This window comes from Xiphophorus maculatus, chromosome 5 (assembly GCF_002775205.1).
Source record: "Xiphophorus maculatus strain JP 163 A chromosome 5, X_maculatus-5.0-male, whole genome shotgun sequence".
Classification (NCBI taxonomy): Eukaryota; Metazoa; Chordata; class Actinopteri; order Cyprinodontiformes; family Poeciliidae; genus Xiphophorus; species Xiphophorus maculatus.
Window position 1 is genome coordinate 5,600,182 of NC_036447.1, and position 16,817 is coordinate 5,616,998.

Consider the following 16,817-nt stretch of genomic DNA (forward strand, 5'->3'; position numbering starts at 1 on the left):
TGAGGGAAAAAATCTACAGACTTGTGACATCATACCTCTTTAGACATCACATTTCTAAGTATCTGCTACCTCACCGGTGCGTACCTCCTCAGGGTGCTTAACCCAGCTGCTCCAAACATGACACAGTGCCATGGAACAGAATGAGACAGAGAGACACTGCCCAACCTTGGGGGGTCCATCAAAGCTGAGTTTCCCTACGGAGCCGGTATGTTGCCCACTGAGTTTCCCATGACCATTCATTTCAGAAGAGCTTGGAATCATGACGGCTTCTGAAGGCCGGGCACAATAAATATGAAAAAGCAGATGCATAAATGTGGTACAGTGCTGCAGAGCTTTTAGCGGTCACTGTTTATTTGATTTTTTTAAATGTTTTTTGGACTACGGTACTCCACCAACTATTTAAACGCATCTAGACCCAGAAAATTGATTCTGCTTTTATTATCTTCGCTTTTCTCACACCTGGGATAAAACTGAGGAAGATGCTTTCTTTCAGTTTTTGATTACTGTCATTTTCTGTTTTCATATTCACTTTTCTGAACTTTTGACTCAAAAGTGCTGTACTGTTCTACTCTCTGTCATGCAGGTGAATGTGATTCATTTCTGGACAAAGCAAACAGTGCAGAGACAGAAAGCATCTGGTAAGGCCTTCATACTCTGAAACCTCCATTAGGATGTTTTATCAGTTGTTTTTCTACCAGGAATCATTCATATTTGAGGGTCGCATTGGGTTGAAATGCGAGTTTGTCTCTTTGTCCTTACCAGAGCAAAGAGGGTTGACTTCTTCAGTCGGAAGAGAAGTTGCGGGTTTGATTCCAGTTTCTAAATGTTGATTTCGCCATTTCACCTAGTGTAGCCTACTGACCTCTGAGTCGGTGGGTGAATGTGTCCACATTTGTGAGGATGGTTGAGTTGGCTCTTGTGTAAAGCACTTTGAGTCGTTGCTATGACTATAAAAGTACCATATAAATTCAGACTTTTTACTTGAGTGCGCTTTTGAATCTCTACAAGACGTCTCTGCAATTTTCTTCAAGTTAATCATAACCGTCAAAATCATGGAACAATAAGTTGACCCACACATAATGATAATGTATTTTTTGAAACAGATTTGCTCTGTTCTGAATCTTAAAACCATAAAGATTTGTTTGGTTATTTTGTGAATTTTGGTTTTTCCCCTTTAGAATTGGTATGGAGATAAAATGGTTGAAAACATTTACTGAATTCTGCAAATTACATAACTGGATTTCTGTAAGATTTGTATTAACCGAATTGGGCACTTATTGCTGGACTGATCCCTCGATCGCTTACTTGGCTTTCTATTTTTATCTGGAAGAGGTGACAGCAGACTGGAGTTTAATCTCACTGCAGTTCTGACTACTTATTGGCTGCTCAGTGTTGCCAAGAAAAGTTCATTAACTTGAAATATTTTCAAAACGGATTTGCCTTTAAGGCACTCATCCAACGCCACATCAAGACCTTGGTAACTAAACCAGCAAGATAACCAATGAAAAGACTTCCTCCAAATAAAAGAAGCCAAATGCTTCTTGATAGGTTTGCTTGCTCACCCAATCAAAATACCAGGCGGTTAATGCCACATGTCAGAATTCTGACTGAAATGACACGATTTATGTTGACATTTATCTGGTTATTCATACATGAATAAGAAATGTGAACAAGATATTTTGACAGTTTTGAAAAATTATTTTATCATAAATTATCTGTTTGGTTATCTCTTTGCTTAACCTGCTTTGCATTTAACACTGTTTAAAAAAAATAGGACATGTTTTGGTAGGCAGCTAAACGGAAAAAAACTGCATCTAATTCACTTTGCTTATGGACTTGATATTTATCACCACTAAAAAATGAACCACATCTATTCTTCATGTGCAGTCTCACCATTTGCAATGGATTTACATGGAGGCCACTGACCTGTTTGTCACATTACAATGGAATTACGCTGAAAAACTGAATATTTCACTGCCGGGCAGAACCTAAGTGATTCTGGATTCTCCAATGTTCTTAAACGTTCTCTCAACCCCATAGCTTCTCCTCTGTGTTACTGTTTAAATGAGAACGGAAACCTGTCAGTCTATAAATATGCGTAAAAGTATAGTATGTTTCACATAATTTGGTGCATTACAAAGAGATGAAATATCTTACCCTGACCCGTAACCCACTTGCAGTTTAAAAAAATATATATTTTGGCTTTACTGTTATTATTGCAGAAGTAAGCGGAGGTACGATAGCCTTGAAAAAGAGCTACCTTAACATCATCTGTCCACATTTAACACAACTCACAGCACATGGGCATGATCACAAATTTTCATGTTTTCATCTTTACTTTTAGTTTATTATCATTCTATAAAATATGTGAAAACAAGGTGGACATTAGAAAAGCTCAGCATGTCTGTAAGGACATCTAATTTGTGTTGCTTGTTCTCTTCATATTTATTTAACAAACACTAAAAAAGTGTTTAATCTTGAATTCACTTACATGCAGAGGCTGGTGTATGTTTTGTTTTACAGCAATAAAAGACTTGCCCTTTTTTGGACCTGTGAACAGACATAAATCCCGTTTGGGACGATAGGTATGTAGATGGGAAATAACTTGCCATTGATACGTTGATTCATGCCAGAATTTGTGATGAGCTGCCAGTTGTACATTTTAAGTAATACATTGGATTTTTTTTCCTTCTTAAAGGAAAGTACTGCTATAAATGTTCAAAGGATGCAGATTGTACTCTGAAGGTTCCACCACTAATCCTAAAAACAACAAAGGTTGCTGCTGTAGTTTTATGCTGTCTTCTTTTTTACTGTTTAAACCTTGACTTCACACCGTGTGTGTGTGTGTGTGTGAGAGAGAGAGAGAGATAGAGAACGAGAGAGAGAGGGAAATGATGAGTTGTGGTTTACGTGTGCGGTTTTCCTTGTTTCACTCCAGTAATCCAGAATTCTAGTAAATTTCCATGTCTATAGTGCATAAGCCTCTCTACATACAGGACAAACTGAGATATATACAGTGGGGAGAATATAATGCATATGTGTATATCAGTGCTCCCTCTGCTGCTTATTTACCATTTGTGTGACAGACTGTACAACTGTATCTAAGGATAAACTAGGGCAAACCTCTGTAGGCTTTGTTATATCGCAAACTCTCTGGTGTGAACCCAAGGTGTCTTACACTTCATGAGCTAGCTTTCTTTCTGCTCATTTAGATCTTTTCCTTGAAAAGTAACAAAAAGCCATCAAGTGCATCTCGCACAGACAATGAAGTAGGTGATATGCAGACAGCCTACTTTTTTTACTTTGCAGTATTGTATGAAAATCAGAGCAGTAATAGCTTTCTGCTTATTCTAAGATTAGGAGCTAAAAGTATCGTTGACCCTGACTTTCCTGCCGTCTTTTAGCCTTTCTGTAAAACAACAAAAGCAGAAAACTTTTTTGAAATGTAAATTTTTGGCTCCTGACACACACACACCTAAGAAAGAAAGGAAACCAAACTGGGTTAAAAAGTAGTAATATCAGTGTAGTAAGGGTACCAGTTTTCCGTTTGTCTGTAAGGTTTCAGACTAAATGGTGGTGAGTCAGAAAGGTATCACACTAATGATTTCTTTTAAATGCTTGATAGAACAAACACTTGAGGTTTTGGAAAGACTTAGGGGTAGTCAGACTATTTGAAGCTGAACTAATTGAAGTGGAGGCTTCTCTTTCAAACTGCCCAACAACATTCATATGAACATAATAACTTTTGTAAGCATGATAAATCTGTGGCATCTCACATGAACACAATGTCTGTTGTTGATTAGTCAATTGCTGTATGCTTCAACTTTAGCTAAAAGGTTTCTGTTTTCTTCTTTTTGACCTTAAGAAATTCCAGACACATTCTTTTAACTCTGAATCAAATTTTCTCAACAGCGAGAAGCAAAAGCTGGAATTGCACAGGTGACATTTTGTATTCACAGCAAACCTCTGCAGATTTCCACTTAGAAATTCTATTCTTGTTCCTGCAGGCATGTTTCTTTTCTCTCACTTTCTCTCTTGCTGACTTGCCTAATTTTCCAAGCAATGGACTATGGAAAATGTTGGGTCCGTGTGGCCACTTTTATTAATGATGCCTTCAGTTTTATCTGCTGTGATAAACATATTCAGCAATTTTACATTTTAACATTTTTTTTTTCCATTTAAAGATTTGGTTGACGATATCATCAGCCAAATCAATATTTGGTTGATATCAAATAACAATATTTGGTTGATATTATCAACCAAATATTCTGTGGATATTAACATATTTAGAAGTAGATTTTGATCATTCTGCGATCTGACCCTGATAAAATTTTAGCTGTTTAAGATTTGAATGAACTGGATTTCCTCCAGATTTAGACACACTTGACAGACAGTCATTCTGCTGTATTTTTAGCACCACATTAGTTGCTATTCACCACCTTTCTTTATCATTTAAATGGGGAGCTTTTTAAGGATTGTCCTGATGGTGTAGAGCTCCTGGTTGTATCAGCAGGCCTTCTCTTTGCTTTTTGTAAATTATGTATTCCTTTGAACCGATTGAGTTATAATTTTCATACAATCAGAAGTAATGATTGGCTAATATTGCTTTTTCTATTGCAATATTAGCCAGATATTGATACCAGTGTATAAAAATCAGGGCAGCTGGTGACTACCATTCCAGAATAAAGTTGCTATATTTTTTATTTCATTTGATGTTTTTTGCCATCTTTGCCATTCTTTGGTTATAAAATATTCATGCACCATAAGGTGAAAGCGCTCTCATTGAAGCAGCAGCTTCTTTTTCTGCGCCATATAAGATCTGGTGGTGGAGATATTTCTTGTGGCTCCCATCATCATCCCATCATTATGTGTACAGATCTGCCTCAGAAGCAAAGAGATTTCTCAGTCTAGATGAAAATGTCAGATTTTTGTGCTAGAAGAAGTTCTGCTGTTTGTAGCTTATTGTTCGCTCAGACTCTGCTGTTTGAAAGCTTGGAGCCTGGTTGAACTCTTATTGCGGTTTGTTCGGTGATATTTTTTAATCATACGCTGCATATTGACAATTTGGAGAGATCAGTGGACTGTATGAGGAAGCTGACCTTTGTTTTGTTAGACAAGCCTAAAAACATTTTAATAATATGTTTAGAAATGTCTCTGGATTTAAAGGAATTATAATAGCAAATATTCTAATTTCTTGCCAAGACAAAGAATGTGTCTATGGTTTTCTGTTTATCTGCCAACACTATGCCCCATAACAAAAGGTCAAGTAGCTTTACATTCTACTGCAAAGCTGTCAGTGATCATATAAACATTATTTTCATCTTTTACTTTCTTTCTCATCACCTTCTTTGATTCTGGCCAGGATTTTTATTGGCACTTTTTTGTTATAAGGGAAATTTTATTTAGACCTTGTAAGTAAAATAATAATAAAAAAAGATTTAGTGTTCTTTTTTGAAATTGTCAAAAAGTAGCATTAATATTTTAAGGATTGTAAATGTCAGCAATGAATTCCAGTTTCCAGCCAAGGAGATGGGTTTTGTTGCAAGAATCCCAGAGGTGCAACAGAATAGGAATACAAAAAACGGTCCTTATCCCAGTTTGTTGGGCAGAGTTGAGATTCCAGGCAGAAATAACAAGGCTATTTCTTGCAGCACATTACAAAAAAGGATGAATATTTTCTTATATATTCCAAAGGGATTATAGCCCTTTGCAGAATGAAGTAAAATATTTTCATTCAAAGGGTAATCCTGGCCTCCAAGACAAACATCCAACCAAAAATTACAAGACTTTAAAACACCCCCCAAAGATTCAGTTGTATGCATTTTTTAGTGACATACAAATCAGGTACAACAGTTACTGACAAGATATTGTTTAAAAGAAGGATAAATTGAATAATACCAAGACCATTTCAGCTTACATTTTTCACAAGCCTGTAATTTTGAGCAGTTGATAATGGAGATGTACATCAAAGACAGGGGTGTGGGTTAAATCTCTTAGGAATCGCCATGGTAACACTGAACTGATGTAGATTTTAGAAACTCTTTTGAACCTTTTTGGTTGGAAAATCAAGGGAGACTCACATCCAACAGTTCAGTAATCAATGCGCAAAAACACTCCTTCACAGTACGACGTGCACGTTGCATCATCTGGTGCTCTGGTCATCACTGCAGTCTCTCCTGTTTTACTCTTGTTGCTCTGCGTACTAATACACACTGAGACTATTCAAGTCAAGTATGTTTATATTGTGCAAGAATTTTTGCTGCATCCTGTTCGTTTCTAAAATTTCTGTTCTACCACTATAGGCATGTTAGACTTTCTGATGTCAGTTGAGGGGAGTAAGACACACAAAGTGTATTTCACTCTTATAACATACAGCTGCTATACAACATATATATATATATAGATATATATATATATCTATATATATAAATACATATCTATCAAACTATATACGTATATATATAGTCAGTTACTATTATTATTATAAAGTGTATTTTAGTAGAAAATATAATATAAAGCTATGGTAAATTAAAGGATAATTCATTTTATTTCAAAATAAAAACGGCTGTCTTGAACAGGTTATATTTTTTAGGTAATCTCAAGAGAAACCTTCCACAGATTCCACACTGTCATTATTCACTGAGCAAGTGAAATGTGAAGCCAAGATGAAAAGGCTTGTGTGGAAAACACTAAATACAACTTGATAATGTAACAGGTTGCACAACCAAGGATGAGCTTTCAAAGGAAGAAAGGGAGCTTTAGTTTTACCACAACTACATAGCAATCTTTTGATCATATCTTTAGTGGAGAACACTCAAAAAACACTCGTAGAACGTAAATAGACATAAATCTCAAAGAAAGAGCAGAAGATGATGAAGGAAGAGTTTACCATCCTTCTGCTTTAGTTGCTTTCAGGTGATCTGCAGGCTTAAAGCATTTGGCTTGTTCCTGACGGTCAGTCACTGAACTTCTACAGAAATGGTATTACAAACTAAAATGATTTGTTTGTACAATAAAACAACACAAAGTAGTGGATAATTAGGAGAAGAAGAAAAGTTTTTCTTTGTTTGTTTGTTTTTTACACATGAAGTTCTATAAAGTTCATATTGTCAAACTGCCTTTTTCTGCATTTTGTGTCTCCAAAGATTTTTTGAAAATTTTTCTTTCTTAATAAAAATAACTCAATTTCAGTCAGACAGAAAATAGATGTAACCAGCAATTTTCAACACTTACCAAATTTTTTTATTTGATTTCTTCCGATTAAATTTATTAGTTCTAGACTTTAACTCAGCCATTATACTTTAACCCTTTAACTGTTGTGAGGACACCCGTGTCCTCCTGGTTTCATTATTTTTGGGTTTGACAGCTAAGGGATTAATCTAAAAAAAAAAGCTGTTTTATCTCAAAGTATATGCTTAGGGTCATTGTCCTGCTGGAAGGTCAACCTCAGCCCCAGTCTCAAGTCTTTTACAGCCTCTAAAGCGGATCTTACTCTGTGTGATTATCAGCTGTCACAATAAATATCAAGCAGTGTCAGAAATATTCTGGAAGAATCATGCAGTGTGACTGCTGCTATGGCAGAAGAATGATTTTTACCCCTGTTTTTTCCAGCCTTGAGCTCCTGTACAGCCATCTCCACTCCCTTTTTAGAGTATGGCTCTAATAAAACATGCATTAACACAAAAACCTTGCTGCACACTTATTTCTGGACTGATATCGCTGTTGGATAATTCCAACCTGATACAGTAATAAACAGTTGAGTCTGGCATTTTATATTTTGCAGTGTGAAACAAATGATTAAGATTTAATGTTGTTGAGCTTGCACAGTATGTCCTGGGCTTCAGAGGTTTTCTTGACCTGTATTTGTTTCATTCAGATTGATTGCGACCAGTTGTTCCGTCTTTGTTAAAGAAAAGCTTTCTATCATCATAAAGATGCCAACACCATACTATTACCATGGTTCACAGTGTTTTTGTTTTTGCATGCAGGCAAAATAAGTTAAGCTGTAGTCTCATCCAATTAGAGCGCTTTCTTCCTACATAATCGGGACTTCTTATGCCTATTCTTTGACAAAGGTGATGTTCTTCTCACCTTTGTCAAATGGTATAAAGGTCAGATTTTTGTAGAACATGAGTCAACAGACTCTCTTACTTTAGCTGAGGATTTCTGCAGCTCCTCCAGAGTAACCACTAGGCCTTTTGGCTTAAACGTCTCTGTGTAGGTGCATTGCAATGTTTCAGTATGTTTGCAGTTATGCCATAATCTGTCCACCTCCAAATTCTGGGTTAAAGAGAGCTCTGTGAGATGTTGAAATGTTGGAATATTGTTTTAGATACCTAACCCTATTTTTTAAACATCTGTACAACTTTTCCCCTGCTGTGCCCCTTGGCCTCTGCTTTTTTTCCCACTAATGTTCCCTTTATATGACATTTGAAGGCCTTCAATTATATTCATGGAAGAAAGAATAAAAGGGGACTCAATTCAGATCACACTTATTTTCTTTTAGTAGAAAAATACTAAAAGAAAAGACATTTATCCACTGCATTGTTTTTATCTGTTCCATAAAAGTCTAATAAAATAGTTTTATTCTTCTTTGGTTATACCAAAACATTTACACTGTGTTTGCAATGTGACAAAAGGTGAAAACATTGAACACTTTTAAAAGGCCCCAAATATAAAAGGCTACTTTTCTGCTTCAAGCCATATCTAAAGCAGTACAACCATGTTTGCAGCCAGAATACATTTCCCAATAGCTTTCTGAGCAATTAAAAAGCTTCTATGTTTAAAGGAAATCAGTTAACATCAATTAGTTTCCATTAAAATCAAGGTGTTTGTTGTTGCTTTAAATCATTACAGTGGTGTATTTTACATGCAGTTTGTCTGAACAGACTGCAGCAGCGAAGGTTGACGTTTTGGAAAAGCTGCATCTTATATACACACGGATGGGCAGAAATGATAGTGGGTGCAGTGGGATAACTTTATCTCAGCATGGCGGTGAGTTGCAAGAGAGTGAAATGCCTGGGGAGAGAAGGATTATAGATTGAAAGAGGGGTGTGATGTTGAAACTGCACACTGAGAGGAGACACCTCACCCAGAAAGAAAAATCACACATGTGCAAACGCTGCTTTACTAGTGGTATTAACAAATAAATACAAATTTACCTCTTACTCTGAGACACATGCATAATTAAATACACAAGCTTTCTCTCAGAGCTCTCTTCGATCCAGGTCCCCACTGGGTCTGTATCTCTTTTAAGTCGGAGCAGAGGAGAGCGCTCTGTTGACCTGCTCTTTTGTCTCCGCTCTCTCGGTTTTGCTTCATCTTTTCTTCATTCTCATCCACCGACGTTTGTTTGACTAAATGTTGTTCCATTTGCAAACCAGTTACCGTAGCAAATACAGCCGGAAAGCACAAGCAGTAGAATTTCACATCTCTTTGTTGTACTCAAATCTAGGATGTTTTTCAGCACACTTTCTGCTTGTGGAAGACATTTTGTGAAGTCCGTGTTAGTGTGATGGAGAACAGATAACCTGCACAGTGCAGTGAACACATTTGTGTTTAATCAAAACTAATTATTTTATCAATGTACTCTGGTTAGATAAAGACCTTTTGGGGTTCTTTGTGGATAAATGTCTGTTTATCGCAAGGAGATTTTGGAAAACTTGCAAATGTAGAAACTACAGCATTATACCTTAAATCTAAATCAAGGTTATTTTTAATCTGGAGACAGCATTTAACCAGTTTTTCAAAGTCTTTCTTCTGAAGACTTCATTCTGGAGCCGTGCTTACATACAAGCTGCGCATTAAACACAAGTTCCACTTATCTAGAATGCTGCACTGTGTCTCTGAGATTAATACATTTGCATAGGTCGACTGTATTCACAGTTGTAAATGAATTTGAATAATGATGAGTGTATTTTTGAGTACCAAAGCAGACTGCTGGGAAAATGGGTCAGAATCTGAATGAGGTGCAATCATAACTGTGGTAACTGGTGTAAGCAAAACAAAATATAGATATATAGACATATGAGTATATATAATATATATACGAGAGATATTATGGATTACTGATGTTTTATTACACCATGGCATTATAGTTCAAAACCTTCCATGGATGAGATTCTATCTAGTTTTATATGTCATTTTATTTTAACTTTATATTTTAATATCATTAGATGAAACTATAAATATACAATTTTTAAAAATGACTGGTAATTTCAAATATTCAAGATTTAAATCTTGGTTTTGGAGACATGATTAAACTAAAGAGTATTAACTATTTTAGTTAAACCATTAAGAAGAACATATTTGGGGGGATAAAATAAAAAGATCCTGAAGGAGGACTTTTTTATTTTTGGTCTGTTTGATGTTTAGTTAGACTTCAATAAGCTGTGAATTCTCTCCTTTTTTTTATTTTTATAGAAAAACACAATTTCAATGATTCTTCCACTGAGAACCACATAAATAAAGAAAGGCTGTATAAAGAGGTGAACTTCTATCTAGATGTAAGTAAAACTCAAACTGGAATCTTTTTGAGAGGTGTTTTTGATGCGAAAAGGTCAGAGGAGCTTTTCCTCTTCCATGCGTTTGCGCGCTGTTCTCTAATTCTGTGTGTGATCACATGCTGAGACGCCATCTTCGTCTCTTCATTTCTCCCTCTCTGTCTCACACACTGTTCTTTTAATCAAAGAATTGTTCCCAGTAGTGTCTCAAACACTGTGGCTGGTCGAAAAGCGATGGAAATCACATCAGTGTGTTTGAGACATGGCCTTTTCTGAAGGACCCCAAGGACGAAGAAGTCACAATAAAGTCTGTTCAGTCAATGTCAATTTTTGCTTCTCTGTGTCATATGTCAAACAGAATCAAAGGACAGACACAGTTCTTCACATACTGGCAATCGCGGTATATTCAGTAAGATAATTTTTTTTTTTTTTTTTGCATGCTTTTACACAGCAGATTTTCTCTTGCATAATCACAAATACGGTGCAGGTAGTACAGCCACAACCCAACAGGACACACAGACACCAGACGAGCCTGCATGCGAAACCCACAACAGTTTCCGACATGTCGTTGCATCGCCAGTCCCTCTGCAATCCAGAACAATCTGAAGCGCCACTAGAAAATTCAACTCAGAATTGCTCTGTGGTTTGCCCAGCTCAATGAAGAAGAATGATTTCAAAATTTTTACAAATGCTTTTTTTTTTTGCAACAGCTGACAACCAGTCTCTAGGCTCTCTTGGATTTTTAGAAAACAAAATGGTAAAACTCAGAGATCTGAGATACCGTTAAAATTAGGGTCATGTCCCTTGTCAAGAATAAAACCTGAAAATCAATGTAAGAAAGATAACACCATGCAGAATAACTTTTTTACTGGTTGTTGTTGTTATTGTGAAATGCTAATCAGTGGTCAACACTAACACACATTCTTATAAACTACAATGTATTTTGTGATTTTACAAAGAGGAAAATGTTCTAATGAAGCCGAATTTTTACCAGGAAACAATATGGAGTACAAGAATCAGCTATCAGTTTGTTTGAATGCCATACATTTTCTCCAAACAGGCCAGCCAGTATTGTTTTTACTAAATAGAACAACGTCATTGCAACTCTCTGTCAGCTCCTAATATTACTGTAGCCTCTCAGCAGAGCTTAATTGTCTAAGGACAGCCTGGGAGAACCCAGAAGATGCCAGGGGGTTCAAATTTCTTAGTAACTGCACCAAATCTAAACAAAGAAATAAAGAGTTGACTAAAGTTGCAGCTAACAGAGGCATACATTGTACTTACAGCATTGTAAGTAGGACTTCAGGCCAAAGTGAAATGTGTCTTCATATTATGAGTGGTAACTCCCAAAAGTGGGTCATGCTCCCAGTTTTTGGTTGGTGCCACCATAGCAAGAGAGCAACATAATAAGCTTGAGTCCATGGGAGAAGCAAAATTTATTCAGTTTCTGTTCCAGGCTGAGATGGTTTAGAAAGCTGCCACAGTAGGAGATTTTCAAGCAGCCCCCTCCTGTGCTACTTCAAATACTGCAACCGTCAAATGGCTTGGCTTGGGATTCATTATATCACACAGGAGGATAGACCTCGATTCCTCATCGATATTCAAGTCAATTTAATCCAATTTTTCCACTGTCCTAATTCTTGTAGGCCCTTAATGATGAACTACTCCTCCTGGTTAAAGAACAAAAGAGGTCTGGAGAAAACAAAACAAATCTTTTTAGGAATGTCAAGCATGCAAAATTCAATGACAAAATGTGTTTCTTGTCTGAAATGTATTTATATTTTTACTTACTTATGTTTGCATACTTTATTAGCAAAAATGGATACCATAAGCCAAATACATTAATTTTAAAATTATTGAGAAGAATATTGCAGGGCATAATATAGTGGAGTGTGTTATTGACTTTTTAAAGTTGTAGTTAGGAATGGTTTGTCAAATACGTTCAGAGGCCTGTTACATTTACAAGTCTCTTTGTTTTTTGTGTGTTGGACAGTTTTGTCCTGTTTGGTTTTAATGTTAAAATTCAGTTTGCTCTTGTCTGAGCTGTGACTGAAAGCTGGGGTCAAACTTATTGTGTCTGGATCACTTGCTTAAGTGATAAGTACACTGCAGGGCACTGCACCCTCACAGTTTCTGTTCACCCTGGACACATCAGATGTCCACAACAATTTGGAGTCCTGTCATCTGTATAAATACTCCGATGAGCATGTTTGTAGGTGGTGACAGTGCTAGGTGGGAAACTGAGATCAAGAAATGGGCGGACAATTTTGTTGCAAGAGGCGGCTTGATCAAGGGTAAAGAGATAGTTGTTTTTAGGAAGGGAACATGTCAGTCAAGATTACCATTTCAAGAAATTAGATGACATTTTGGGGTTTACACAGATGAATAATATTGGGAAGAGAGTGCCTGAAACATGAAACAGCTCTTTTAATCATCTCACAGTGGCTTAATATTCCAGTAAAAGAAACGCTTGGCAAGGATTTTTTCCTGTTGCAAACTTTTTAACCAGAATTATTCCAGAAGTCCTATAGATAGAAATTGAGAACTTAAGGGAAGGCAGCATGATTTTTTGTGAACAGACAAGGGATCATGTCTGTCAAGTTGCAAAAAAATCAAAATAATAATCAAATTATCTAATCAAAAATCGAAAAATTATTTTGACCTAGAAAGGCATAGTTCTAGGTTTTAGACATGTGGGAACTATGCTGAAACACTTTGACTTTCTCTTTAATACAGTAGTAACCAAAGGATGTCTCATGTCTACCACACTGAATCTGTAAAAGACTGAATTTCTTTTTTTAAAACCTTAACAGGGACTTTTTAGGATAATGAAATATCAAGTTGTTTGAATTTGATTAATAAATACCCATTTTTAAGGATCAATACAGATCTTTATGTTATAGTTGTAAACCTGACAGCAATGATAGGTCAAAAACTTTAAAAACAATTTAGAGCCTAGAAAAAAGAAGAAAAAGCAATTCTGCGACTCCACAGATTTCCTATAACTTAGGTCTACATTTGAAATAATTAGTATTAATAAATAGTAGTTCCTAATTTACCAGTGTTGATGTAGCAAAAAGGCACTAAATGTAAAGAATATTTTATCACTATATAGCTAATTGTGTGACTCATATGCAAGATCCTTTTCACATCAAATTACCAGCAGGGATTAAAGGTCTGAACCATGCCTAATTAAGACTGAATTCTAATTCTTTATAACTCAACCACAGAACAAAGAAATCCTTCGGGACTTCTGGTTCTACTTCTAGGAATCAAATTAGCTTATTTCCCCCTCTGTAACAGCTCTTGAAAGTCAAGGTAATTTTTATCCAATTTCAGCTTGATAGCTAGTTGTAATTTCAGATTATTGTTATTATTCAAAAACATGCACCATGTGTTATCATATTGGAAGGTTTCAGAACCATATTCTCTTTATTACACAATGTGCTTCCAGCTGTGATCAGTGAAAGCCAAATATGTCCATTTAATCAACAACTGTTGTCATTAGTAAGTCAGATGACATCAATATAAATTGCTTTTAAAAACACTGTGTGAAAAAATTTTGATTTTTCTTGATTCTGCAAGTGAACATCTTTTTAAATGAGCAGGTATTGATGTATGCTGGGTAATGTACAAAAACTGCATAACTGCCATAATGATCATGGAAATTAGTGCACCTGATAAGACAATGCAGGGCATAGAAAAAACAGATAATGTGAATTATAATCTATATATAAAGGCTGTGCATGTGTACAAGTATATGCATATCTGTGTGGATGTGTAAGACGATCTATGTTCCCACCATATCATTTCTTATATAAAAGTGCCCTGCCAGCAGGACAGTGGGACAACTCAGCCTGCATGTGTTAGTATGAAGCCACACACATAAAATGTCTTTGTTTTCTTTTAAAAATATCCGCATATTGTTAACAGGTTTCTTTAGATTTTTTCTCAGCCAGGCATTGGTGAGCTTACTGGTATGGTTTGGTTCATTGTCATGTTGTTATGGTTTAGTTTAATTTTATTTTTAGATGACTCAGATTCGTCTGGAGCATTCTCTGATACATTGCAGAGTTTATGTTAAACTCTAGGATGGTAAGTTTACCAGGCCCTGCAGTAGTACAGTAAATCCAAACCATGACATTTTTAGGTCTGTATTCACACTTGGTTGGGTTTTTTGATTGTTTGTTTGTTTGTTTTTTTATCTAAAATGCTGCATTTAGATTAAGCCAAACTTGTTTTCTGTCGCAGTGTCCAGATATTAGACTCATCTGTCCAAAGTCCTGATCTCTTCTAAATTCTCTCTGGCAAAATGTAGCTTTGTTACAGTATTTATTAGACTAAAGGTTTCCTCCTTGGACCAATCCAATGAAACTTAAACCAGTACAGTCTTTTTCTGACTATATAAGCATGTGTTTTCATATCCATCATAGACTTCTGTAAGTTCAGCTATTACATTTTAGGCTATTTGAAGACTTCTTGTTGTATCTTGTCGTATGTTTTCGGATAGAACTTGCTAAGAGGGCTAAACCAGGGATTGGGTTGATTTTTTTTTAAATATTCTCCACTTGTAGACTATTTTCTGAACAGTGGAATGACTGAGTTCAGTTTTTTATTGACCTATGAAAATGCCTTACAAAAGCAATAATCTGCTGCAACCTTCTATCAGAAGGCTTCGTGGAGTTCTTTGGATCTCACCATGGGGTTCACCTTCATTTCAACTGCCTGCAGCACATCACACTAAATGTCTTAAGTTTATACTCAGCAAACATCCTTCAAAATGTGAAATAGCAATGTCTTTACAATATTCTAATTATACACCTGAAATTCTAAGTATTTCCAGAATTTTTGCCTTTATAGGAAGAAATAAATGTTGAGATTTTCTCATTTTTTCTTCAGACCAACACCAGGTTGTCTGATCCCACTCAGCTCTGCGTGGACATAGAATCAGTCGATTCAGCCTCTGCATATGGACGTTTGTGTGGTAACATGAACGTAAAGTGGTTGAAAAAAGAGACAAACAACACACCTTACATAACACGTCTCTCTGTATGACCTTGAGCAAACTGTAAAGTTCATAGTGAACTAAAACAATGTTGTCACATCTGCATGAAATCTAAACTTTTTTAGCCCTCCTCTGGAACTTTAATTTCTCATTTGCAGCTAATGAAATGTGCAAAATCTTTGTCTGATGCAAATAATACACCAAATAATGATAACTACGTCACAGAAACCTGGTTTAAAAAGTCTAAAGCAAGAACCTAAATGCTGAAACTCAGCTCAAGGTGAACTTTTCACCTGTGTGACTCTGCTCTTCTACATTTGGACATATTGCTTGTCCTGGGCATATGATACCATTTGCAACCACTGCAAACTGATACTATTAACCCTGATACGACTCAGTACATCTGCTACTAATTACAAAGTGGCTCTAACAGACACTTCACGTTACAAACATTTCAATCAACGAAGCACCATTTCAAGATGTACAAGTTTGCCTTATTCAAGTGATTTCTTTGATTTTTTATTTTTTACCCTAGATGTTTTCTGTTTAATTCAGGATGCATTTATTCTTAATTTAAGGATGTCATTTATTGTCCCTGGATTTAAGTGTGATCAAGCATCAACTGTCATTTATAGGTAATCTTTACTTTGACTGATCAAAGACAATTTTATTCTGTCTTTTCCCTTTGCAGATACCACAATAAAGACCCATATTACCTTTTTGTTGGTATTAATTACCAGTAAAATCCATGGCTCCAGTCTTAACCACAGAAGATGCTTTTCATATCCTCTGATATCTGATTCATACACCTGAGCTAAAATCAATGCCAAGTCTACAATAAATAGCCGTGTATGTGCCATGTCTCACAGCACCTTACACATAATCAATATTGCTATGGTGATTTTCAGAACCGTCATCATTAAAACAAGCAGTTCAGGACGCAAACTTGTTGAGCTTTTCCGACAGCTCTCTTTGCATCCAGAAGCCAGGCGTTGCTTCTGAGTAAAATGCTTGTTTTGCTGAGAAAAAAAGTACAACGTCTGGATGCTGGTTTTAGTCTGGATGTAGGAATCCTATACCTCAGTCCCTGAACTGCAGAAACTCACACAGACTCAGTCAAGAAAGCACATTTTAGAACCCCTCAAGGCAAGTACAGAAAGGTTCATCTGGCATTTAGCATGCACCGAATCCATCGGTAAAGTGATCTGCTATAGGGAATTTGTGTATTATGTGTGTAGGTATAACGGTGCTATGGTGAAACGGTGTAAGGGAAACATGCCTGACATAGCACCTTTCCTGAGGGGTTCCAA

The 16,817-nt window shown here is 36.2% G+C and overlaps 1 protein-coding gene across 1 annotated transcript in view; it reads left to right on the forward strand.

Moving 5' to 3' along the window:
* Window positions 1-621: 621 nt before the first annotated feature.
* Window positions 622-16,817, forward strand: part of LOC102233011 (teneurin-3) — a 323,707-nt gene continuing 307,511 nt past the window's right edge. The window contains exon 1 of the mRNA XM_023333407.1: window positions 622-638. The gene's annotated coding sequence lies outside the window, so the exon portion shown is untranslated. The remainder of the gene's footprint in view (window positions 639-16,817) is intronic.